The sequence below is a fragment of the Candoia aspera genome, chromosome 7 (genome assembly GCF_035149785.1).
Source record: "Candoia aspera isolate rCanAsp1 chromosome 7, rCanAsp1.hap2, whole genome shotgun sequence".
NCBI lineage: Eukaryota > Metazoa > Chordata > Lepidosauria > Squamata > Boidae > Candoia > Candoia aspera.
Genome location: NC_086159.1, coordinates 38,105,453 through 38,133,161, shown reverse-complemented (window position 1 = coordinate 38,133,161; position 27,709 = coordinate 38,105,453). Strand labels below are relative to the sequence as shown.

General features: G+C 37.5%; 1 long non-coding RNA gene across 1 annotated transcript; it reads right to left on the bottom strand.

Moving 5' to 3' along the window:
- Nucleotides 1-771: 771 nt before the first annotated feature.
- Nucleotides 772-26,267, bottom strand: LOC134501255 (uncharacterized). Its single transcript, XR_010068330.1, has 3 exons — nucleotides 26,114-26,267; nucleotides 20,391-20,561; nucleotides 772-853 (listed from the first exon to the last, which is right to left on the bottom strand). It is a non-coding gene; the product is annotated as an uncharacterized LOC134501255 (long non-coding RNA).
- Nucleotides 26,268-27,709: the final 1,442 nt, after the last annotated feature.

Here is a 27,709-nt window from a genome sequence, read left to right as displayed (position 1 = left end):
AACTTCAACTCCCAGAATTCCCCAGCTGACTGTTATTAAGGGGATGGAAATAATTCCAGAAACTATACTTTGCGTGTGTTTCCTGACTTGTTTAAATATATAGATGATAACTGCTGATCTTTGGTCACTGGGAATGAGGGCAGTTTTATTGATATTGGTAAAAATTAAAGCCAAGCTTAGCACCCCAATTCACTGCCTTAATCGGTTCAGCTGGGATGTAATCATCGTGAGAGGCTTTGACAATTTTCTACTGTCAGAAGTCAAAATAGCCCTCAAATATGTGTGTAGATATCTTGGCCTCATCTGAACTGTTAAACAGTAATAAAGAGGGGGAGTGTTGAGTGCCTATGCGGGAGTCTCTTGCCAAGTGTCTATGGGAGAGTTTGGACCTGGCCACTCAGAAGTAATAGGGCTGACTCCTTGGCCCTAACCAACAGTATTAATTGCTGTCAGAAAGCCTCTCTTTTTTTATAGAAATTCATAATGTCTTTTCATTTTTAGCAGTTCTTAGGTTGAGTAGGAGGTGAGGGTAGACTGTGGGTTGGCTTTGAAAGTTTTTCTGGGATGTAAGAAATATTTTTTAGCTGTCACACAGTTCTGGTAAAAACAGTTCTTAAATTTAAATCTATACAAGGATACCTGTTTGGTGCCTTTGTTATTACATACTCCTATAGCCTCTGGGTAATTTTACTGTCAAGGGATTTAATTGAGTTTTGAGCTTAGTCTACAGGAACAGATTATTAACTGACCAGAGATCAATCAAGTTGTATACCTGCTCATTCTATCTATTCCTGGCAGCTCCAGTTTCTACCTCAGTATCAGGATAGGACACTATATTGACATGTAAAGGTCCCTGGAAGAGATTAAGGGTTATCATACATTACTGTATTACTGCTGGTAAAGATACTAATATGATAAGTCCTGCTTATGTGAATGGATTCCATTTCTGTATGTGCTTTGGACTGGGGAGTTAACTTGCTTTAAAATTGAATATAAACTAAGTATCATTTATATCCGTCACATTATAGATAATGTAGGTATAGGTATACAGCTATATTATTGTGTAAATAAGATATCAAGAAGCTGCTGATTTGTTAACAAATAAAGGCACAGAGGGGGGGAAACAGGGGCTGCCACAGAATCTAGGTGATGAGTCTGAAAGTTTGGGCATACCAAACAATGTCACTTTGAAGGGGGGAAAGAAAGCTGATGCTTGAAAATAATTATTAAAGTCCTCTTTTAAAAACAAGACTACCCCCCCACTCACTCATACACACCCACAGTAACAAGGAGTTCACATGAGCTGTTCCCTACCCTGAATCCCCTCCAGCATTCCTGTTTAACATGTGCCTTTTGAAAAATTATATTAGTGATATTATTAAACCTGGATGGGAGAAGCAGGCTGAAAGGTACATTTCCTCTCAACACTGTAAAAATAAGCTGATCAGCATATAGATTTTTCTTTTTAAAAAATGCCATGTAAACTTTAAGGATATATTTGTTGAGAAAGTCAGGCTTGGAAAGAAAAATGTTCTCTGACATTTTAAAGCCATTAAATTCATTTTAGAAAACCACCTATATGCATAGGATGCTAAAATGCATGTTAAAGGAAAGGCTACAAGCAAAGTGATATTTTGTATGACAGAATTTTTTAAAGCCATCTGCTGCATTAAGAACATTTGATATTTCACCATGGTATAGGCATTCGTCAGCAGAGTGACTCAGATGGCATGTAATTTACTCTTGAAAGTATTTCGTTGGAGCCATGTACTTTTCAGGAGCCATTGCATGGAATTACCCACAGAAATCTAGAGAACAGCAGTAGGCTGTGGATCTTCAAAGCCTAGTTCTGGGTACTTGCTAGGATTATACACACATGCATGTGCGCACACACACACACACAGTCAGAAGTGACATGAACCCAGAAGCTTAGATTATAAAAAAACTCATGCCTAGTGCTTTTCATTGGAAGCGATAATTGAAATGTTTTTGGAGTTCTCTTGGTGTGTTATATGGAAATATAAACAGCATACAGTCTTCATGCTTATACAAAGGCTGCAATCAAGAGTTAGGAAAGAAGGTTACAAACTGCACCGTTCTAGTATAGAAAGCCCACAGTGTTTATTCCACACCATATGGGCTGTGAGTAAACAGAATTCTTGAAAACTGGGTCCTATTCATTTCTGTTTTTCTTTCTCATCTTCATAATTGTCCATGCAACAGGAGCAACACCACCAACACCACCAACTTCACTTAAATTTAGCAGGCCAGGGACTAAGCAATTGTATTTATTCCTGTTATCAATTCAGTTGTGCCAGCCAGCTTAACCATTGAGAGTTGTTCAGGAACACTGTCTGTCTTTGTTGATTTGATTGTCCTGTTTGTTGGTGGGTGGCACGTGGTATACAAATGAAAATAAACAAATAAATAAATAATTTAAAACTCAGCTGTTTTCTAAAAGGACCTCTCTGAAAAGTGGACATAACTATAATCAAATATATACACTGATCCTTATTTTCTTCAGAAACATTTCAACGAGCAACATTTAGGCCACAAGGGTAATTAATGATTTATCAAATGTTTAGGAAATAAATAAATAAATTTAATAATAGTATATCATTAATAAATAAATAAAATGAAGGAATAAATTGGTTTTTAATAAATAAATAAATAAAATATGTCCCACCTTGGGCATGAAAGCCGGCTGGGTGACCCTGGGCCAGTCACTCTCTCTCAGCCCAACTCACCTCACAGGGTGGTTGCTGTGGGGAAAATAGGAGGAAAGAGTATTAGGTATGTTCACCACCTTGAGTTATTTATAAAAATAATAAAGGCGGGATAGAAAATAAAAAAAAAAAATGGATATGGTTCTGCTGCCACTATCTGATTCAATTAAGCTTATAAAAGTAGGAAATCATAATATACTCCTGAATAAATCCTAATGATTTCTTATTAATACAATATAAAATAATGAATAAAAAAGCCTCCAGATATTAAATGAAAGCCCCATTTCCTAGAAGAGCAGGATGCTTTGCTTTATCATTCTTATTATACAGATTTAATATCTAAAAGAACACTTCTCTTGGTATAAAGTTGCCCAGGATTCAGGTTGGCAAGAAAGATACTCTTAAAGATGCCTGTAATTTCAAAAGCATGTCAGTTGAGCATATGGAAGAGGTCTTTCTCCTATGTCATCCCAAATTATGGAATGACCTTCTCTGGGATTTCTAATTTGCTCCCACTCTCCACTTTAAGGAAACAAATGAGGACACTCTTCCAACCAACTTTTTCAATTGTAAGTAATAATAATTTTAACTGTTTTTAATAACTTTTAAGCGCTAATACTTTTTCTTAAATTAGTAACCTCAAGTACCCCAATGAGAAAGTTGAGGTATACATCAAAATAATACAGCGCAAAAATAAAACTCAAGTTGAGCTTGACTAGTACCGACTTCATGACACCCAGGCTGTTTTCTTCAAAACAATACAGAATTGATTTGTCATTGGCTTCTTGAGATCTTTTCTAGCTTCCCAATCTTAAAATCTTAGTACTTAGTAGTCCCCCCTCCAAATATTAACCAGGTATGATCCTACTTGGGCATATAATAGCAAAGGAGTTAAAGAAAATGGAAGAACTGATGATCAAAGTGAAAGAAGATAAGCAAGGAATGACCAGTCAGTCAACATTAAGCTCCTATACAGTTAGAATTGCTAAACAAAACTTATATAATGCACAGGCTTCCAGCAGATAGAAGAGGAAAATATGTAAAATTGAGCTGCCTCCTTATTTATAGTCCCTATATTTCAGCTAATTTAGAAACCAAGGATAAAAGCATTCCTTACTGACAGTACTCCTTAGAGCACTTTGTGTCTATAAGCCAACAGTCTACACTCATTCCTACAGATAGTTTTGTGACAGATTGAAAAATAGTCTTAGTTTTCTTTCATATCTCCAGAACACCATCTGTGAGAGAACACAACAGAATGGAAATTGCTCATGAAAAATGAGTGGGGAGAGGCGGGATGACAAAATTTCACAGTATGTAGCTTCCATGTAAGGGAAGCTTTTCAGCTTATTCTTTCAGCTTTCTGTATTAGTCTCAAAGAATGAGAAAGAGAAAGGAAGTAAATTAGCATTTGGGGGATCAGTTTTCATTGGTGAGTCATGTAACAACTAGGCTATAAATGATACTTTAGCTCTATCAGTTTATATCCATATTTGTCAAAAAGGCCAGAAGAAACTAAAATTGGTTGGATATATGGAACTTAGTGTAAAAATGTAGACACGGAATTGATTGCCAATATTCATATAACTAGTGTTCAGCCTAACATTTCTTTGCAAAAGAATTATTAAGTAATTGGCTTGGATTGTTAGATCTTCTAATCTTTCACTCAGGTTTTGCTGTTTAGATTCTAAGAATAGACTTTTTTGCCCAACATTATGAGTTTATTCCATCAGGTAACAACTATTTATTCTCAAGCATTAGCTTAGAGATATCTGGAAGATATTCAACAACTTCTTTTGGTAGAATCTAGGTGCTGATACTCCTGGTTTTGAATATTCTTCAGCATACTGGGAAGAGAGAGATAAAGGTATGATATTTAATAGCAGCAGTGCTGTTAGTAATCCTGAAAAGAACAAGAGGACCTGCTACTCTGAGTATTAAAAGTCAAAATTGTTCCTGTGTGTTTCTAACCTTTGTAAAATATATGCAGGTCTCATGTCCTGAATAAAACAAGTTAGCCTCTTGTAGCTGTAGCTCAAATGAAAGATCCAATAGTATTACAATCAAGTCTATTTCTGGCAATTACTTTTACTCCTCTCCCACTGTGAAATTTGTGCTTTTACTACATTTACAACATTGCTGGTTAGGTCACCTGGGCTAGAAACCAGGAATCTGTGAGTTCTAGTCCTGCCTTAGGCATGAAAGCCTCGTGGGTGACCTTGGGCCAGTCAGTCTCTCTCAGCCCAACTCACCTCACAGGGTGGTGGTTGTGGGGAAAAGAGGAGGAGGAAGGAGTATTAGGTATGTTCGCCACCTTGAGTTATTTATAAAAATAATAAAGGCAGGATAGAAAATAAAATAAATAAACTATTTTGGAGGGCAGAACTATGACATTGCCCTCTATTTTCCCTGCATTCACCTTCAAAGCAAACTTAGCATACATTTTTCTGTTTCACTTCCTAAGTATATTTCTTCCTATTATTTGGGATACAGCACTTCAGTCTATTGCAGGCGAACCTCAACAGTTCATTGGCTAATTTTCAGAGAAGTGACTGCCCCTTCAACTGAGCCCATGCCTACAGTGCACTCTGAGAGATTCTATCTCTCCTTAGCAGCAGAGCTGAATACAATCACCACCCCACAAGAACAACCCCATGGTTATTTTCTTTGCTTAGCATAGAGAAGGCTGGTGGTTCAAAACCTGAGACTTAATATATATATTATTTTTCTTTTCCTCAGTATCTAGTTTTCTCTATGGGGATTTATTTTTAAAAAAATGGGCTATCTGGGAGCAGGGGATGAAACGTTTCTATCTCAGATGGCTGGAAAAGGAGACATAAAAAAAAAAAAACCTATGTAGGAAAGAAAAACGGTAATTAAAAAGGTTTTATGCCCGTGGTTTTAAACTGGCAAACTTCTCTATTTCAGCTCTGTTGAGAAAGAGTGAGGTGTAGAACCTGTTGCAGTGGAATAGGGTGGAAAGAAGGGGATTTTTAAATCCCTGTTTGCTATCCTGCATATACTTGTGTTATGTTAACCATGTATGTGTATAATTTTCACTTTGTCTCTTTCTCTCTCTCCCCAAATACACACAGAGAGAGAGAGACAGAGAGAGAGAGAGAGTACTGTATACATACATGTAAAAGTATAGCTGTTCAGCAAGACCCTTCCACAGGAACAAAAGCAATTGGCAATTGCCTTCATGGAACAGAAATGTGGGAGGGCATTGGGGCAGGGGAGGTGGGAGGACATGGTATGTTGCAGTCGAGATGGAATATTTTTCAAGCTGTTGCCGAAGTGTCTCAGTCCAGACAGGATTTTCTTGAGCTGATATACGCAGGACAAAAGTAGTTTAAGTGGTAAGGGTAGATATGGCCATTACCTCCACCTTATTCAGAATGTGCTTAGTGTACAGAATATGATTATTCCCCCCATATCCATGCTGCATAATAAAGAAACATGTATTTTGGAATCTTGCCTGTTCAAGGTTGCTACTGTCATATATAGGTTGCATTAATGTAGAGTATATATGCACATTGATATATTATGGTGAAAGGGCATAGTGATTGAGCTAGCAGGCATGAAAAGTCAAACATCTGTTCCATGTGCTTTTAGAGTAACAGCTGAAAAATGCTACTGAATCAGATTAGGTCCTACCTAATATGAAGGTCTGAAATCAGAATCTTCTGCATATATTATACGATCATTGATGTGTCAATGGCTTTTTCCATACCATTTCTCTGAAAGTGTCATCTACTTCTTTCCTCCTGTCCTAACAGTCAGGAATCACGCTGAGACAAAGAATAGGTCTCTAGTGTTTATTACTGCTACATAAGACAGAAAATCCTAACAAACTGAAGAAGCGTGGGAAAACCCAGACAGATAAACCCCAAAAGTCAAGGCAGGTCTGTTCTGTGTCTCTTTGAATGGCTGCTTAACTCCTCAGTACTACTCATGCATTTCCCCCCCTGGATAGGAGCCCCCTCCTGCTCACCATCAGTGTTCATGACACCTCCAGATATGCCAATGAAATAGACCCAAATATCTTTTTGCTTTTCATTGGAAGAAAGCTTTACTGTTGCCAGAAACCTGAATCAATCATTAGCCCAAATATGCTATAAAATATGTGTAAGAGGCACCAGGCTAAGTGTGATGGCTCTGCTTTCAGTTTTCCTTTCTGTACAGATCCCTGCTTCTCCTAATTGAACAGGGATGTCTTGAGAAGGCCTATACTCTAGTCCAGCGCTTCTCAACCTTAGCAAGTTTACAATCTGCGGACTTCCAGAATTGGACTAGAGCCAGCAAGCTCTAGTCACTTGAACCAGTGTTTTCAAACTGATTCCTACAAGGGACAACTGTAGCTCTATCCTCTCATTATCTGGCATGGGTAAGCAAAACCATGATGACTGGGATGAATTTTGCAGGAAACCTAGAACTTTATGAAGGCGTAAAGCCTGACAAATCCCATAGAAATGTATAAATGCTAAGAACTTTCATAAAAATAGGTACAAGGGCTTTTGAATTATATTCCTTTGAATTTTGGATTATTAAAATGACCATAATCTGTTTTCTTTTCACCAGAAAAGGACAAAAGCTAAACCATTGCAATGTGATAAAGTACATCAAGGTTCATAAAAATTAGTGTTTAATATATTAACAGACATAAACACAACTCTAGCAGTATTCCAAAATATGATGGGGCAAAAGACAAAAAGAAGGCAAACACTTCAATACAATTTACAAATATAGTAGACAGGTATTTTTCAAGATAATGAAATATATACAGTAGTATATATGTCATTTTGGCTTTTTATTAATAAAGATAAGGTCAGGTCTACAAACATGCATAAAAAGACTTTTGTCTAATGTTTCTTTTGGGGACATCCATGTGCTTCAAATGAAGCTGCACTAAACTGCGAAGAATATAGCTGATTATATGAAACTCATATAATCTGAACAGATTTTGAATAGATAAGACTTGTGAAATGATGGGGCTTATCACTGTAGTCACCTCAGATCCATTTGGAATACCAATATATAAATCTAGGATGGAAAATAAATTGTCTTTTGTTGAACATGTTAGAATAATGCCTGTGCTAACATATGAATTCAGACGAGTCATGCTGAATCTATTTAAAATGCCACTTTCTCAAGAACTCTTATAGTGCTGTTCAACTATTGATATTTAGTGTCACATTTATATATCCAACATAGCTAATAACTATTGTCTTATTCATGAATCTACTCTTAATACCTATTTCATTGCAAGCTGCAAGTAGAAAATGTCTGCTTCACTTACATAAATGCAATATTTTTCTTTTAGAACACAGTTTGGACACTGCTTAGAATAAAACTAATTTCCAAATAGAAGTTTGTATGCTTTGAAAGTATCTGCAGCTGAACATTAAAACTAATACAGATTGAATTTACTCCAATAAGAGGACTATAAGTCACCTAGAGAATGACTATGAGTGCTTTACAAGATGGAATTCTTTTTTCTTTGAAGAATCGATGAACAAATCCTGGAAGTATGATAGGATAACTGATCTTTTTGGGCTGCTTTTAAATGCAGGTGAGATTGCACAGCATCTGATGCCTTTTTCCTGGGCATGTGCTGTATTATATTCAAAGTGACATGCTTTCACGGAAATGCCTACACTGTGACATTATAGTCTATGTCTTCAGGAACTATAGATGTTTCAGAATAAAACAGTTTTCTGTAACCCTCCAGACTTCCTTCTTCCTTCATTATACATTATTTATGTATTGCACATTATAAAATATTAAGACATAATCCCACAAATAATTAGTACTTCCAGTTCTGACTTACTTCAATAGCATATTTACAAATAATCAAGTTTGATCTGCCTGCCTGCCTGCCTGCCTGCCTTCCTTCCTAGTCTTTAGCAGTCAGAACTGAAAAGATGGATATTTTTTAACTGATTATGTGTCATTAAGTCATTTTCGACTTCTAGCGACTGCATAGACAGATTTTCTCCATAACAATCTATTCCTAACATGGACTTTCAGGTCTTACTATTTTTAATATACTTTTTTTATTAATAATCTTGATTACAATAGTAAAAACTAATACAAACTAAAGTTAGAGAAAGAGAAGAGAATAAAAAAGAAGAAAATGCAGAAAAAAAGAAGAAAAAGAAAATATAATATAATATAATAAAGAAAAAGAAAAAGAAAAAGAAAATAAATATAAATATAAATATAAATATAAAAAGAAGTGACTTCATATCTTCATTACAACAGGTATAAATAAATTCAATAACTCTTCATCTCCTATAAGGTTACAAACAGATATCTCTTCATCCCATATCCCATCCCTTATCTATTAGCAAATCCATAGAACATCAACTTTTCAATCCTAATGTCAGCAAAAAGTCCATAAAGGGTTGCCAGAACTTTGCAAAAAAAGTCTTATTTTAACCTTGATCAAATAAGCCAACTTTATCTTCCTTCCTTTTACTTCTGACAGTCTTAATCTTTAATTCAATCAAATATTGTCATAGGATTTGACTTCTCTTCAATTCTTCTTTATCCCATCGCACAGATTTCTTTAAGGCTTTAACAAGCCTCTTTTGTAGATCCAAATAATAAATGAGAAAACATTTTCCAGGTCATTCTCCTGGTTTATTATTTGTATTTCCCTTTTAATTTTTAAAACTTCAGTCAGTTTCTTTTGTATATCCAATAAACCAGCCCTTTCCAAATCATTCTCTTGGCCTGTCATTTGTAGTTCCACTTTCAGTACTCTCTCTGTCTTGTCAGATAAAATTTGTTCCACACTCTTCCACATGTCATTCCTTCATTAACATCTTTTGGAGAGAAGTTGTCGGCTCACTTTCACAGAAATGTCTTCAGTTCACCATACCTCTCCTGGAAGTCCTAACATGGTCTTTCAGATCTTCCAATGGTGCAAATATTGCTGTAATTGAGTCCATCTGCCTTGCTGCTTGTCATCCTCTTCCCTTTCCTTCCACTTTAGAGCCTTCTCCAGAGGGCTAGGTCTTCACATAGTATGTCTGATGTAGGATAATTTCAGCCTGGTCAATTGTGCCTTGAGAAAGAACTCTGGGTTGATTTGTTCGATGATCCATTTGTTCATTTTCTTGGCTATCCATGGTATTTTCAGGAATCAACTCCAACTGATTCTAATTTATATGGCAGAGTTTTGTCCTTTATGGTTTTTATTGTAAATAAATCAACATTTGGGATGCATTGTAGTAGTAATCAGCCCTAAACCTGCTTATTGGAGATTTAACCCAATGGGGCAGTGTCAAATAAACATATTTAACACTAGACAAAAAAACAACCATATGAACATGTCTTCCAGTAACTAAAGCATGTAAATATGTCCACAGATTTTATAATATTTTTCTATTCTATTCTATTCTATTCTATTCTATTCTTTCCATTCCATTCCATGATAGCCAGATTTAGTTTTAAAATAATTTGATTTCAAATAATATTCCACCAACTGTATACATCAACATTGGTGGAAGACTCACAATCCTCCAGAAGCAGCACTAATAGGAATGTCACCCCCAAAACAAAGTATATTGCTATTATTATTCAGCTGTTCTAAATGTGCATATTTTAAAGATTACAGTTGCACCTCTGCTTGCTAGGTACTCTGCTATCATTTGGATAAAGTTATCATATTTAGTATCAAAGCAAAGTAGCTACAGGTAGCTGCCAAGTTAATACATATACATATACATATACATTCATTTATTAGATATTAGATATAATGACTAAGTTAGTCTTTAGCAAACATTACCAGATACACAGAAGCTTTCCTTCTACCTGTACAGGGATTTAGATTGATCCTGTGTGTTGTTTAAGATGGTAAATACCAACTGTTGCTCAACAGAAAAATAATCCAATCCTTGAACTTAAAATTACTGTTCATTTACAGTTTAACCATAGAGTGCATTTAAACCATTTTGATTTTCTTTTATTGTATAGCTGGCAACACTGTGGTGTATTTCATTTATATCCAGCTGTCAGCATTGTTTTACAGTAAAAGATTACTAAATTAATTAACCATTCAGATTTTATCCACTCTGTATGCAACCTGATGTTGTACAAGAGCTTAATTGGGTTTGATTCCAGGTAAGTTTGATTGAGAGTGCAGTCTGAGGTTGTATGATTTAAGCCTTTGTAATAAACCATAGCTTTACTTGAGGTGCTACTTTCTAGAGTTTTCCTTCACAAATTATATCGATCCTTTTCAACTTTGACATGTTATCTTGACATTGGACAAATGAATCACATATACATACCATTACCCCATACCAAGTATTTAAGGCACCTTTGCTGTCAAGGCACAAACAGGAAAAGCACAATGTAAGTTTGTTCAGATCATGTTTTAGGAAAGTTGGATTCCATAGAGGAAGGGGTGGACTGTTTAAAAATGGACAGGCTTTTCTAAAAGGTCAGACATTGTGCTCACTCTCTCCCACTCTTTCTTAAGATTTATAATATCTTTCTCTGTGAATCAATCAAAGAGTTTGTGTCACTTTATGAATGACACAGTTGCTATGCCAATAGATAGGAGGAACATATGACATATGTATACCTCCTAAATATGAACTGCCTCTGCCGTCTCCACATGTACTGTTGTAAAGTATTTAAAATGACAAAATGCTATGATGAATTACACATGATTAATAGGAAAATGGTCCAGCCAAAGCAGCACTCTTCTCACATGAGACATGGGGAGAAATAAGCTGCTGTTAGTTAGTTCAGTGCAATAGCCATCACATCCCACAAGCCAGGGTGAGAAACATATCAAACCAGAAAATTCAAATAGAAAAGTCTGGAAATAGATGTGCCTATTGTGTCTGTAAAAATGCCACTATAGCCCACAAATTTTGTATTGGTGCTGGTGGTAAGAGTTATATTCTGCCCACATATGATAGCAGTCTATCAACTTATTATGACATGCTCTAAGACCCCTTGAATCAAAACTTGCAGATAGACAAAGATGTTTCCATAGCATATCTAGTCTGTCAGGCCACTGGGCACAGCAAGCACTTTGCCTCCCCCAGGCATCCCTACAGGAAAGGGCTCCAATCTCCTTGTGGTCTTTACATAACACTCAGGAAAAAGAGCCTGGAGACAGTCTGCATATACTGGCAGGGCAGGATGTCTGCAAAGAACACACATGCCTATCCTGGAACAAGGGTGCTGCAAGAAAGAAAAGTATATTGCCAAATAATTCTGGGAAGGGCTAGATGTGCAAGATCCTGCAGGCACACACTGCGAGCAAGAGCTATTGCAAAACTTGCAGAGAATGGGAATCAGGTCCCATCAAAGAGAAGGTGAGGTGAATATGCCTCTATTCCTTTTTGGATGTCCATATAGGAGACTGTGGGATTCAATATACTATGGTCCCTTCCATATTTTCATATTTTTCCCCATACATATGCTGGTTTATGACTGTAATCAGGATTTGATTTGATTTCCCCATATACTCCATGGAACACTTTCATGCTGACCTCACCACAGTTAACTATGGAGTGCTGAGCTAAAATGTTTATACTTGAAAACTGTCTTCACAGAGGTTCTTCTTGCATTGCAGCTAAGCCAGAAATAAGTTGGCTTATCTGCCCAATAAGGTGGCATTGTAAGTTTGGTTCACTGAACCAATTTAGAATTGGTGCAAATGTTGCATGTGGAGGTACATATGACAGAGCAAACAAAAGAATCAGGTATTTTAGGTGTTGATAACCTTGATGGAGATAAGCAGGAACCATTAGCAAGGCAAAAGAGGCTGAAGCATTTTTAAGTCTAGAACAAGATAACAGTTGGAAGCAGCTCAGGCAGATGCCTCCCTAATTCACTGAACTATAAGAAGGAAGAAGAGGTACAGCACAATCAAACTTGCAAGATTCTGTTATTATAACCAATTTCTATAAAAGTAGTTTTAGCCTTTCCATGGAGTTGATTTTCTGTTCTGGTCTACCAGGTGGGGCTGACAAGTGTCCTTTTTAGATCACAAGAGCTTTGAAGGAAGATTTGGGAATTCTCTGGTTTCTACTGAATGCATAACCTCCAGTAGAAAAGGTGATAGGCCCATTCCTCTGTCTATCCAATCAAAACCTTGAAACCCATATTATAATTTCCCTCCCTCCCATTATGCTTACCCTGCCAAGGTGTATCCCAGAATGTTCCATTGCTTCCCTTCCATAATTCCCTCCTTATCTCTATTACTTGTCCCTCTTCTTTCTCTCTCTCTCTCACCAATTGACACACACCATGGTGACAACCCCCATTTCCCTTGGCTATCCTGAGGCCTGTCTCTCCTCCTTTTCCCTGCAGGATACTTGAATGAGCAACAAAAATTTCTGGTTTGAGCCCAAGCTGCTGCTTTTTATCATAAGATGCCAGTTCATTTAGAGTAGAGGAAATGGGTTTCTCTCTGTGTGTCTCTCTCTCTTCTCTGCCTGCATAGACAAGATAAAGCTAATTCTGGGCTGCAAAAATCTGGACAACCATTAGATGGCAAGAAAGAGAGTTTTGGTATCTCTTTGCTGCCATTTTTAGGTCATCTGGGTATTTACAGCCCAGATAAGGTAACCCTTCAGAATCGCCATTCAGTAAACCAAAGTTTAAAGTTCCATTTATATTATATCTGGGCTGTAGAAATCTGGACAACCACTAGATAGCAGTGAAGGTTTATAAACACTCTAACTCTTTGCCTCTTCCACTGCTGTCTAGAGGCCATCCAGATCTCTGCAGCCCAAATATGCTAACCCTATTCCTTAGTGAAAGCAGAAGCTATTAAAAAGTAAAGAAAAGGGAGCAAGCATATGAAAAGATAGGTTGTGATCTGATGGAACATGGAAATCTATAGAAGTGTTAATGTGAAATAATTGTAATTGTACTACACTTTTTGTTGTTTGCAAGATAAGTATTTGTATTTTTCTTTTAGGGAAAGAGAAGTCTGAGAATACTGAGAAGTCTTATTCATGGCATTCAATGCCCCACAAGGCTACTTGCATTTTAAATTAGTGAATCTGACAAATCCCAAAGAAATTATATAACTGGGACATGAGTAGTCACAGTTAGACAGAAACTAAATAGTAGCCTAATTTCATAAAGTTGGTCTTATTGACCCAAATGGCTAGCCTGTCATGATACGAAGGATTTTCGTCTATTTTTTAAATTTGCAAACCATTAACGCATGAAGGGAAAAGGCATCCTTTTCTCTCCTCTGAGGATAATAGAGTGTTACAAATAAGAGTTCCAGGAGTGAAATATCCATCTTTATTGAAAGTCTGATTTTATTAATTTGGTTCAGAACATTTCAGATAATATAGCTGCAGCATTAGAAAGACAAATGCATCTCACACTAAGCACCTAAGTGTTGCTGCCTAAGCCATATGTTCCATATGGTTCTGGCATTTTAATTACAGCCTTTGAAATATGCAAAATAATCTCTGTTCTATGGAGGGTCTGTTCTAGTTAGAGGAAGTAAATTTTAAAAGATCATTTGCACTGAATACTGAGTGCTAAATCTGTTTAATTAGTTCTTTGTTCTAAAAAGTACGAGGAGTACCCACTTTGTCTATAACCATGCAAGGGATATTGTTCTGTCTTTTTATTAATCAGCAGTTCCAAGCTTTTTGGCTTTGATGGCTCTTTAAAAAAATACTTTGATATATACTGATATTTTAACCTAATATGCAATAATGATTCTAAAAATGACACAAATTCACCAAATAAACAGAATGGCAGAATTAGTTGGGGGCAATGCAATAGCTGAGCACGGCTTTTTCCAACCTAGTATGCTCCTGGTATATTGGCACCAATTTTTCTGGAGTGCCCAAACATTATAGCTTGACGGGTACAATCTTAGAACATTTAGAGAAACCAGTTGGGAGAGGCTGCTGAAGCCTTATAATAAGACTATTTATGTATTAAATTTATACACCATCCATCTCACTATTAGTGACACTAGGCTGCTTACAAGTAAAAAAGAGAAATAATTTTTTTACAAAAAAATAAAGAAAATTAAAAAGATGGAGACAGCATATTCAAGCCACCAACCACCCCCAGGGCTGCATACAATTAGTATGCAACAGTGCATACTATTACAATCATAAACACTAAAGCACCTGCTTTAATACTAATTTACTAATTATTAATATTAATTTCATACTAAAGCAACTGTGATATGTAGAAGCCGGAACCAGGTAGCCAAATAATTTACCAGGATTCAGCAAGCAGAATACTTAGGAGCAAGAATTCAAATTGGAAAACAAGGTAAAGTACGACTCAGCTTAACTGAGTATAATGTAAACTATGCAAAAGGTTGATGTACTTTTACAAATCCTTTCCTTGAAATATAAAATGATATGTTTCTAATATGTTCCCTCCACAGGAAACTTCTAAAGTCCTCTCCAGAGTTTAAGAGGGAGAAAAGTCTTAGAAAGATAAGAACCACTCCATCAGCCACTCAGCCATGCACCTAAAGGAACAGAAATTTAAAAACTAATCATCAGCAGTGGACATTTGAGCCAGACAAAAACTAGAAACCGTAATTATCAGAGGGTTGTCCATATTTCTATAGTTCACCTGACATATTTTCAGAAGAACTGCCATAGTTTGCATCAGATATAGTTAATGTACGATTGTCTATGCATATAAAAATATTAGTCAGGTAAAAGATACCTTCTGTTCCATGTACTGCTCTGCCACCAATTGCTGTGCCCTGATAACAATTTTGTCATGATGCTATTATTATATAACCTAGATCCTTTTCTAGATCCCAACTGGTAGATTTGACTGAGATTTTTCACAGCCCATTTTGCAAATATATACCCTTTGACCTATGAACATTGAACATTTTCCTAAGGGAAAACCTCAGATTTACAGTATATTACTACTTCATCTCTGATGCTATGTCTGGGTTATTGCTGGCAGATGAATTTGCTTGGAATCTGCAGAAGATAGGAATTTCTATCTTCACACTGTTGATATTCTGATATTAGATAGTTTGGTTTCCTCCAGAAAAATTTAAGAACAATCATTAACTCAATGATTGTTAAAAACAGAACTTATGCATTATTTGAAATTCCCTCTTGGTTGTGTGTGTGTATGTGTGTGTGTCTGTCTGTTTTTTTATATTTAGCCTTTAATTTAAATACATTCTCCAGTTTATTTATTTATTCATGTCAGGAGCATCACAATTAAAATAAGGCATACTGTAAAACATAGAATTTAAAATAAATATATAAAAGTTAAAATATATAAAAGTTAAATAGATCTTGCCGAGAAACTGGCAACATTAATTGTGTTCTGCCACGCTGTCATGAGGTCCTCAAATGTGCATTGATCAGGGCACAAAGGACAAGTGTATTGTCTGCATGTCCCCACAGTCACAAAGGGCAGAGGCCACCAGATAGCCTCATTTGTTCAGAGTATCTCTGGATCTTGTTATGCCCATGCGAAGTCTTTTCAATGATTTCCATACTTCCCAACCATTGCCAGACCCAGGTGCCAATTCCTCTGCTGGTTCCATCCAGAATTCATCAAAATTTTAACTGGAGAATTTTGATGAATTCTCCAGTTAAAATATTTGATGAGCTGAGTGATGTTAAGAGGAAGCCAAGAACTCATGATGTCACCACAAGTGTAGATACATCACTCTGCCAAACATAGAATGTATCTAAGCCATGGGTTGGTAACCCAAGGCCCAAGACTGCATGTGACTGACTCTTTTTTTTAACCCTCAAAGTCCCCACTGACCACAATTTCCAGAACTGAACATCTGAACATTTCTACCAATCTGAAGTAAGAAACAGAGTAATCTGAAGCAGGGAATGTATAAAATAGGTTTAGAATAACTTTAAAAGCCAAAGAATAATCCTATGCCCCCTATTTTAAATACTGGTCTCCTCCATGATTTGATTGAACTATGGTGTTGGAGGAGGCTCTTGTGCATCCCTTGGACTGCAAAGATAAAAAATAAAGAAGTGCTGAAGGACATAAAACTGGTCATATCACTAGAAGGAAAAATAACACTACTTAGACTTAGTTACTTGGGTCATGTCATGAGATCAACATCGTTGGAGAAAGATGTTATGCTTGGAACGGTCAGCGGCAAAAGATGACAAGAACACCAAAGAACACACTGGTTGGATGTAATCCAAGCAGACACAAGCCAAAATATAAAGCAACTGAAAGAAGCTGTACAAGATCGGAAATCATGGAGAGAGCTGGCTTATGGAATTGCCAAGGGTCAGATACGACTGAATGGATAATTTGATTCGATTCTCCTCCATGGGTATAATACGTTTTTGCCACATTTTGCGTTATCCTTCCTGAAATCCTTGCCCCTCAAGTGGAAAGTGTGATCCCTAGGTAGCAAAAGGTAATCTATCCTTGCTCTACACATGGAGAAAGGCCCTGTTGCCTCAGTGACTCAGCTGATGAAATTATTGTGAATCCATAAAAGGGCTAGAATGTGTGGAACATGTGTGGAATTCATTTATGCTAAATGCTAATTTGTTCCCAATACTGAAATGTGCGAGAATGTGATCTGGTATGAGTAATTCACTCAGCACAGATTCCAATTAGTGGAGGAAAGATACAATGTAGATGGGTCATCCCTCGCCTGGCATGTTTTTCCTTGTTCTTCTCTTCCATTGCAATGAGGTTGAGACTGGTTGCAATGGATATTGCATGGAAAACAGATCTTTCCCCTATTGTGAACAAGGCATTGTCACTATACTTAAGTTCTTAGGATAGCATAAACTAAAAAGGGCATACAGCTGTCTTCAAAGTTCTTTTCATGTGTTGAATTGAACATAATTGGATGAGTTACTTTGTTACACTCTTCTTGCTTCTGAGTTCTTGTGTGTTCAACTAGTAGTAACCTGTGCAAATCAGCCCTGAGTGGATTTGAGTTGCAGATCCTTGATTCTAAAAGGGCATGATATGACTGGACATTTAATTAAAAATAATTATATCTATCTATCTATCTATCTATCTATCTATCTATCTATCTATCTATCTAACTATCTATCTATCTATCTATCTAAGTCACCACTCTTTATAGTAGGAGGAACATTAAAAATGAATAAATTTTCATGGAAATGAAATAATCCAGCCTGTCTCATGATTTAGGTTTGGCCAACTCCAATGCATAACATTAGTAAACAACAGGAAAAATTATTTTTATTTCCTGTAAATAAAAATCCCTTTTTAGATAAAAATTACTCTTTAAATAAAAATCAAGATTGGTTTTAATTCTATTTAAGGATTTAATAATCAGATAAAATATGCAAGTTCAGACTGTCATAAATAAATCCAGGTATGTTTCTATTCTACTTTTTCACTTAAAAAAACATGCAGAATAGAGATAGAGAAGTTAATCACCTTAATAGTATTTGTAACAAAATTCACTGTTTTAATACTCAAACATGTTGTATAATGTTTATACAAAGCTGTTGCATCAATTTAAAAAGTGATAATATTTTATCTTGTACAAAATTAGAAGTGTCAGACAAAGAGAATCCATAATTCATTTTTAATAATTTACCCCCTGAAAACAGTTAAATAAATAGGTCCCTGCCCAAAATGTTACAGTGTATTGTTAGATATTTGGGTTTATAAACATAGTGTATTTTAAATACAAAAATAAAATGTTTTCCTTTCTTATTGTCAATTAAATTATAGCAAGATACAATAAAGCTTCTTGCCAAGGATACAAATAGACAAACCCAGTTACCACATGTTAGATACAAACTGGGAGGTAAAGGAAAGGATAGTGTTGCCCTATATAGGACTCTGTGTGGTTGTGTACATTTGGGTGGAGTTGGGAGGGGCTAAAATTGCTTCCTTAGATTAGCTCCCTAGATGTGTGGCAAGGAGCCACTAGAGCCCGTGCCTCTAAGCAGGACTGATAGGGAACTATAGAAGACAACAAACTATTTTTAACATGTTCAGACGGATCAGTCCTGATGACTGCTTAATTTTCCTTAAGGCACTGGCATATGTGTTTTGTGTACTCAGGATGGAATTGGTTATATTGGAAATTCCTCCTAAATCTCTGATTTTAATGACAGTTCCAATAAATGTCTTTAGTTAGGAATGTGGTAAGAATAGCTGCTGGAGCTACAACTTGCAAAAATAAAAATATTTTAAATTTTGTCAAGCAATTTTAGGTGGCTGGAGTAATATTCAGTAGCTCTATCTACTCCCAGTAGCAGATGGAAACCACTGACCCCAAGCACAATAGCACACATGCAGTCCTTTGTGCACAAGAGGAAAACCACAACCCAACAGAGTCCTTCATAAGCTTTTCCTCTATTCAAAAAGTCTGGTATTTACATGTGTGCACAAACATGAGGAGACAGAGATAAGCAAAGGGGTTACTATAACAACATAACACTGATTTTCTGCTGGCTGTATTGATTGCCAAGAAGTTTCCAAGGGTTCAAAGGATTCATCTACAAAGCATTATATGGTTTGGAATGAGGATGCCTTAGGGAACTTGGATGCCTTGTATCCTCCTTGAAGAGGAGTCTGCCCAACCTGTGCAAGTATATAGGGATAGGACTCCAAGGGGACATGGCAATTCTCCTGTGTGATGCCCTCCATGCAGTAGAATACCTTCCCCTTGGAAATGAGCCTGGCATAATTTTATTTATTTATTTATTTATCTCTCCAATTTGTCCCCACCCATCTCTTCCCATCGGGGGAGTCTGGGCGGTTTATAATAATCAATTAAAACAACAATCACACAATAAATAAAATATACAGTATAAAATTACAGTAATAAATAATATAAATAAGAGTAAAAAATAAAAAGTCCAAGTGGCTAAAGAATCTAAAACAGTCCAAGTGTGGGAGGAGTGGTCTATAGCAGCCATCCCCATGTAAATCTATTCCCCTCTACATCTCAAGCGAGGTGGCAGAACCAGGTCTTCAGACTCCTCCAAAAGGCCAGGAGTGATGGGGCCAATCTCACCTCTGGGGGCAGCATATTACACAGGGCAGGAGCTACTGCAGAGAAGGCCAACTTCCTGGTCCCCGCCAAATGACGTTGTCTTAGAGACGGGGTCCGCAGCATGCCCTCTCTGCACGATCGGGTGGGACAGGCTGATGTAATGGAGAAGAGGTGGTCCCTCATCGTTAGTAAACTTCAGCAGAGCTGTGAAGAATGTTTGGTTTCGACTGGCATTTGCAGTATGCTTTTGGTACTGTTTACATGAGACTTTATGGTGATCAGATCGCCTTTTTTACATGGATGGGCTATTCTGTTACAGAGCTATAGATTATATTGAGTTTCTGGCTTGGCTTGATAGAACTTGCGATGGTGATTATCTTAGCATTATTATTGCTCCTTTTTTAAGATCAAGATTATTGAGAGTGTGAGAAAAAAAGGGGGAAGTGGCATCAATAATATCCTTGAAAGGGGAAGACAGAAGGTGTCTCTTGGCCATATCCACCAATGACATTGATCTTCTTCTAACAATATTTCTCCAAGGGAGTGTGGTACTTGAGGAAAAGTAAAATTATTTAAGCCTGCTATAAACTAATTTTGGGATAGTTTGATCAACATATAGAATATAAATGTTTAAAAATATAAATGTTTAAAAATAACTTTAAGGAATGTCAAAAAATAAGTCTTACCTGGTGATAATTATGATTCAGAATTGCTCCTTGGAATTCAACTCCATTTGTCATGCTCTACTCTTCAGATAACATGCTTCCAGGTAGTTTCACCAAACTCTTCTTAGTTTTTACAATAACAGAGAGATCATCAACTTCTGAAGAGCCCCATGTTATATTGCCATTGCCAAGCTATCAAGAAAAGAAAAAAGAGACAGACAAACAGAGACCCCACATCAGCACCTTTAGGAAAGTAAAGCTTGCAAGCTTCTTTAAATGTATTAAACATTTATATATACGTACAGAACCATATTTAGAATTGTGGTTTTCCATGTATTTACAAATAAGATATTTTGATTCCTTGTACTTAGATCTACGGATCTGGATTGCAAAAACACATATAGTTTTTGCACAAACAATAGTTACCAGTAAAGGTATACAGAAAGATCTTAACTCTTTGCTGCCATCTAGTGATTGACTGGATTTTTGCAGGCCAGATCTTGCAGCCCTAGGATTATATTATGTATTATTTTCAAAATATATATTTCTTTACATATTCTTTGCTATCTTTCAGGAGCTCAGAGAAGTATATATAGTATTCTCCTACCCAATTGTATTTATTTAAAAACTCATTAAACATTAATTTATATTAACATTTCATATATATATTCATTGCAAGCTAACAAAATCTGGCACTAGGAGTAATCTCTCTAAATGGTTTTTTATGGGTTTTATTTTTCCTTGAAGGAAATCTTCTGTTTTCTTTCTTTAAATTAAGCTCTTTATTGATGCAGGCTGACTGGAGCAATTGAAAAGCCAATGAATAATATATTAAAAGAGTAATTAAGAGAGTGAAAAGAGAGGAAAGGAGGGAGCAGCCTTCAGTATTCACCCCCCCCCCCAAATCAACATTGGTGGACTGGGGCTCTGATTGTTTTTGAATGCCAGGTTGGTCTGTAATAAGTGTCCTCATTCTTGATTTAATCATGGATGAGGCAACTAACTTAGCATATATAACAGAGACCTGTATAGGCTTGGAAGGGGGAACTTTGGGCTTGGCATCAGCCAAAAGCCCAGGAGTGTTATCTGTAAGCCATTGATGGCTCTCAGAACCTCTGTGCTGCAGATAACCAGATGTGAGACCCTCTGGCTGAAGGTAGGATTTACAGAACAGTTGGGATTGCTACTTTTGTGCCACCCTCCCTCCAGCACAGCATCCTCCCTACCTGATCTGCTAGATTGTGTTTCTGAGTTTGCTGTGGAAACCCTGAAGCTGTTAACCCTTGAGGCTTTTAACTTTCCACCAAGCAACATTGAGTCTAGGAAGCTCAGGAGTTCTTGGCCACCATAACAATCAGGAACCTGTCCCAAGTTAACAAAGGCCTGACACATCTCCATGATCACACTTTCAATCTGGGTTTTTTTTTTTTGGTTTCAGGGCAGTTTATTTATTTATTTATTATAAATTTTGTTACCACCCATCTCCCTCAAAAGAGGGACTCTGGGCTGTTACTACATGATCTGGTAGTGGAGGACATTATTATCAACCCTTTGCCACAGTCATATCATTCTCTGACTGCTTTTTGGCTGGCTGGGAGATAGGACCTTTTAGAATGGCCTACTGGGCCATTGGGTTCCAAAGGGACCTTGAGGTTTTCCCTGAAGATCTTGTGGGCTTTTTGGTTGAGGCCTTAGTCACAGCTGGAATGGCTAGTGGTGGAGGCTTGGAACACATTACTCCTATGCAGCATCTCCCTGTGCACTGATCCTCAGATGCCCCTTGATTTTCTCAGGAGCTTTGGGAGATGAAGCACTGGAAGAGATGCAGGAATTGCTGTTGGAGGAAGATGAAGAGTGAATCTGATTTGGAATTACATCATGATGCTAAGGTTGACAAATGTATTTGTTGATAACTGTCTGGTAACCCTGTTTGTGGTGACTTGTTCCTTGCTGGGAAGGGCCAAGCCACAGGAACATCTACAGAGCTGCTGTGAAAAATATTTTAGCTATCTGGCAGATAAAGTCACTCAGATCCAGTTGGAGTTAGATTCTGACTGGGCAGGTTTAGTGGACATGCCTGGGGCATGATTCTATGGATTTAATTTGAATGAGTTTGAGCCAGTGAATCCTGATTAAGCAGACAGGTCCTTCACACTAAAATCATTACCATCTGTTTATTAGATCCATGCCCCCCTTGGGTTGTTGAGGGTCTATGCTCTGGTGTTGGCTTCTTTGAGAGAGGAGGTGATTCCTCCAACCTAAAGGAAGCAGTGGTATGTTGCCTCCTCAAGAGGCCGTCACTGGGCCCATGATTCTGAAAAATTTTCATCTAATGTTCAATGTTCCTAACAAGCAGGAACCACGCTGAGATGAGGAATAAGTCTCTAGAGTTTTATTACTGCTACATTAGACAGATAATCCTAACAAACTGAAGAAGCGTGAGAAAATCTATACAGATAAACCCCAAAAGTCAAGGCGGGTCTGTTCTGTGTCTCTTTGAATGACTGCTCAATTCCTCGCTACTATGCATGTGTTTTCCCCCCTGGATAGGGGCCACCTCCTGCTCACCATCAGTGCTCATGACAGTTCCCTTTTGAAGGAGGTTTTTGAGAAGATGGTTGAGGAACAGCTTCAGAAGATCCTGGAGGAAATGGATTATCTAAATCTGTTTCAGTCAGTTTCAGACTCGGACACAGTATGAAGACTTCATTGATAGTGCTTGTTGATAATATATCCTGGTGCTCCTTGATCTCTCAATGGCTTTCAGTATTGCCAATCATGGTGCCCTTCTAAATTGGCTGCAGGGATTGGGAATGGGAAACACTGTGTTTCAGTGGTTCTCCTTCTTCCTCTATGGCCAGTTCCAGTTGATGTTGACAGAGGGAAGAGATCAAGCCCACAGATGATACCCAGTTTGTACATCTCAACTTGAGAATACTCAGGTGATGCTGTTAATAACCCAGTGTTTGGAAGGTGTGCAGATCTGGATGTCAAGGAACAACTCAGGTTCAATCCTACAAGATTGAGTGACTGTCAGTATTTGGACCACTCAGTCCTGGGGATACTTCATCTCTTGTCTTTGAAACTGGTTTGCAGTCTGGAACTCTTAGCTGTGGCCAAGAGGAACTTTGTACAGATTCACCACTTGTACCCTTTCCAAAAAAAGTTTTCTTTTTCCCCTGCTACTGTTAAATAAGTTTATTTCAAAGCAAACTTATCTCAAGAAAATCAAGATCAAATTTTAATTTCTTTCCCCATAAAGCCCAAATATTTTGAAATCTCTTAACAGATAGAAAAATCATGGGATTCCTGGATTATTGGAACCAAGTACTTGTCAGGGCTTCAAGAGGAAGTGACAGAAGTTGGGACCATAATGATACATATTCAATATAATTTTCATTCCAATACACTACTTAAGTTAACAAATATGCCCAATGGTATACTTTAAACCAGGAAAATTAAAACAACCAATATTATATGAAAAGCACAGCTTTAAAACAGAAATGCTACATATGTATTCCTTCCATTAAAAAAATTACAATTAGCTTATCAATTGGTTTAAAGTATTTAAGAGGACCCAACACAGGCAATCTCTCTCCACCTCTCTCTTTCTAAATCTTACAGCCGTATTCATTTTTACCACATTTATTCTTCCTTATAAACTACCCATCTCTCGATTTTCCCTTTTATCTAGCTGATACAACATAAAATATTCATTTACAGTAAGCAAGCTATTTTCTGAGAATGAATTATCCCCAGGTATTTAATAGAATCAGGCAATATAAAACTCCCAATGTTTTACCAATATCTATAGATAGATGGTTATCAATTTGTTTAATACTAGACATTCCAGTTGCTTGTGTTCCCAGAGCATTTGCTACATTGCTGCAGCATTTTTACTTGGTATAATAATATTATCCAGCAGACATATACTGCTTTGTCCAGATAATTGTACACTAGTGGTTATAATGCCTTTTCTCTCCCATTAACCTAGTAAAATTCTGGAAATCAAAGATTAAGAACCTCCTGTTGATCTCCCTCCCTCCCTCTTTCTCTCTTACATTCTAGTATGTGGTAGTATTTATGAATTTGTATATGTATACATATCAAAACAGGTGTGACTATAAGGAAGTGCTTTTCAGAGAAATGGTAAGCAGAGAACTTATGTTCTATGCTTCAACCAAGCAGCAGCATGAGATATTCTGTGGCCTGAGACAAAGAACAAGAATGTCCCATTCCATTTACAAATGTGGCTACAAAGTTCCTTTTTGGTGCAGTTTGGACAGGGCCTCCGTCATCCCTAAAGACTGCAAATGAGCTTGAGGAGGCATAGGGCAGGGTACATGGCACACAGTTCCAGCAACTTCTAGCCACTTCCCAGAATCTTCTGAGATATTGCCTCACTTTGCCTGATGGCAGTGCTTGCCCTGCATCAAAGGGGATGTAGCTACTCCAAAGTTTATTTGGATAATAATACCCCTGCTCCTGTGCTACTCATGTCCATGCTGCCTGGCCATTCTGAGAAGTTGTCTCCTTTATCTGAGGCTATGGTTGAGTATCTGAATTTGACTGTCTCATCTGGCTGACATGTCTTGGCATAAGTGATTCATCATAAGTCTTGTCATATAGCTTATGATTAATTTTTTTTCTACTCTTAGAAGGAAAATAAAAATACTAACATTGTTGAATTCATATTTTATGAACCAGGCTTTCTATGTTATGTCACCTTGACTTTGAGCAAATGAATCATCTTATCAACTAAACACATTCAGAGCATAATGGAGCATAAAAGAAAAATGATTTTAACAAGCAGAAGCACACATTGACTTCCATGCTTCCTAAGGAAAGATACAGATGTTTCCCAAACTCCCAGAGGATCCTAGTAATTTTGATGCTATCTTTAAGTGCTTTGTGCTACATATAACAACTACAAAGTAACTAATATATTTCTAAATCAAATTGCTCTGGAAATAGCTCCCATTAGCATGAGTAGCCATACTGTAATCTTTGTGGCAGTGGAACTGCCTGTATCAAATGGACAAACTGCTCTCTAGAGAACTCCACATACAGTGGGTGTCCAATCCAAGCTTTTTCTCTATACTCCAGTTTACTTTCCTGGCACTCTTTTACCTCCCCAGTGCACACTCCCCACTTCTGCTCTTTTTCCCCCTGCCTTAGCAGCAGGACCATCCCCTGCTCCACGTAAACACATTTGAAGTGTGCTGCAGAGCAAAGCCCTACAGAGCAAAACTGAATGGTGCCTGGCCTCTTTGTTTCCCGAGAAGGGAAGGGAAGGGAAGGGAGAGAACACTGGACTTCTGCTGAATATTTTTTAAAAGACACATGTGGAGCTGAATTTGTAGTTTGTTGGAGCTGTTAAATCAACTCTAGAGGCACCACTGCTTTGTGACTGCTGTGCAAGGGGGGGATTTGTCACAATACGTACTCCACCCCTTTGATGCTTAACATTATGATATGCAAAGTATGTGAAGGGTGGAGGCTGTGTCATGTGATGAAATCTCAGCTTGCTGAGGTTGCACCTGGGGCTACCCACTTCTTCCTTCTGTATGCATGTGCTGAAGGATGGCTTTGGTTTTCCTGCTTGGTTCCCCTTTGAATATTGCAATGGCAAGATTGTGATGGAACTTCCTCTGTTAGTGACACCTTAGCTTTCCTGGACAAACTACAGCAATAAAGTCTTATTTGTTTTTCTACGTTATCTTGTTCTGAATTTATCTTGTTACCTTGTTCTTTTTCTTTGGGTCTTCTCATGTGTCTCATGAGTCTGATCCACCTTTTTTTGTTGAGTCTTTGGCTATGAAGGTAGATATTTCCCATAACTTTTTATCATGAATGGAAAATCCCGCTCATATGAACAGGCATATATTTCTTCTGTTTTGGGGACAGTGTAAATACTTCTGCTAGCATCCTAGCACTTTACGACACAAATATGAAGGAATTAGACATCCAAGCTGGCAGCTTTTGTGTGGCAGCATTCTTTGTGGACACTGAAGCTAAGGCCTCTATAAGGTCCCAATCAAGGCCTCCAAAAAGTCCCCTTATGACTTTAGATACCATAGAACAGTGTTTCTCAACCTCAGCAACTTTAAGATGTGTGAAGTGCAACTCCCGGAATTCCCTAGCCAGCATAGTACCCTAGAATTCTGGGGGTTGAAGTCCATGCATCTTTACAATAGAATAGAATAGAATAGAATAGAATAGAATAGAATAGAATAGAATAGAATAGAATAGAATAGAATAGAATAGAATAGAATAGAATAAACTTTTATTGTCATTCCACTAGGTTCACGTTAAAATGAAATTTCGTTGCAATTGGCTCACAAAAAATAATTACTATAATATATAATATATATCAGAGGGTAACAGGGACAGCAAGCCATAATGAGGGTGGGAGGGATCACTGACAATATTTCGGGCTCTAGACAGACATCATGTATATGCTATATCCCGAACAGGAGGAAGTGAAATCCCAATTATCCTCTCTGCTACCCTCACCACCCTCTGCACAGACTTCTTATCTGAGGCACTACAGCCTCCAAACCACAGAAATACAGCTGGTCAATACACTCTCTCTAGTGCCTCTATAGAAAGTAAGGAGGATGGGAGGTAGAAGATATTGTCCTATCTTGGAGTGAAGAATCATGCTGAGATGGTAGCTTGTGTCTCTAATGTTTTTTGTTCTACTCTACTAGACAGAAAATCCTGCTAAACTGAAAGGCTGTGGGAAAACCCTCACAGATAAAATCCAGAAATTAAGGCGGGTCTGCTCTGAGTTTCTTCAAAGGGGGATTCAAAGCTTCTAAACTATGCAGGCGTTTTTCCCCCTCCTGCTCACCATCAGTACTCATGACACCCCCTCCTGCTCACCATGACAGATGTGCTTTCCTTATCCAGCACAGAAAATGCAACTGCTGCTCTGCCCATTTTACCAAGGATGCAATATTAAGAGACCAAGTCAAACTATTCATTATCTGCACCCCCAGGAACCTAATGCTACTGACTGACTCCACAGCTATGTCATTAATAAAGAGTGGTGTATGGCTGAGCTGGTTCTTTCTAAAATCAATGATAATCTCCTTAGTTTTTTCAACATTTAGAACCAAGCTATTTATATTACACCAATCCACCAAATCCTTCACCTCCTCCCTATAAGCCCAGTCATTGTCATCCCTGATAAGACCCACCACCATTGTATCATCTGCATACTTCACAACGGAGTTGGTGGTAAACCTGGCACAACAGTCATGGGTCATCAGGGTAAACAGCAATGGGCTCAGGACACAGCCCTGAGGAAAACCGATGCTCAAAGAAATAGTTGC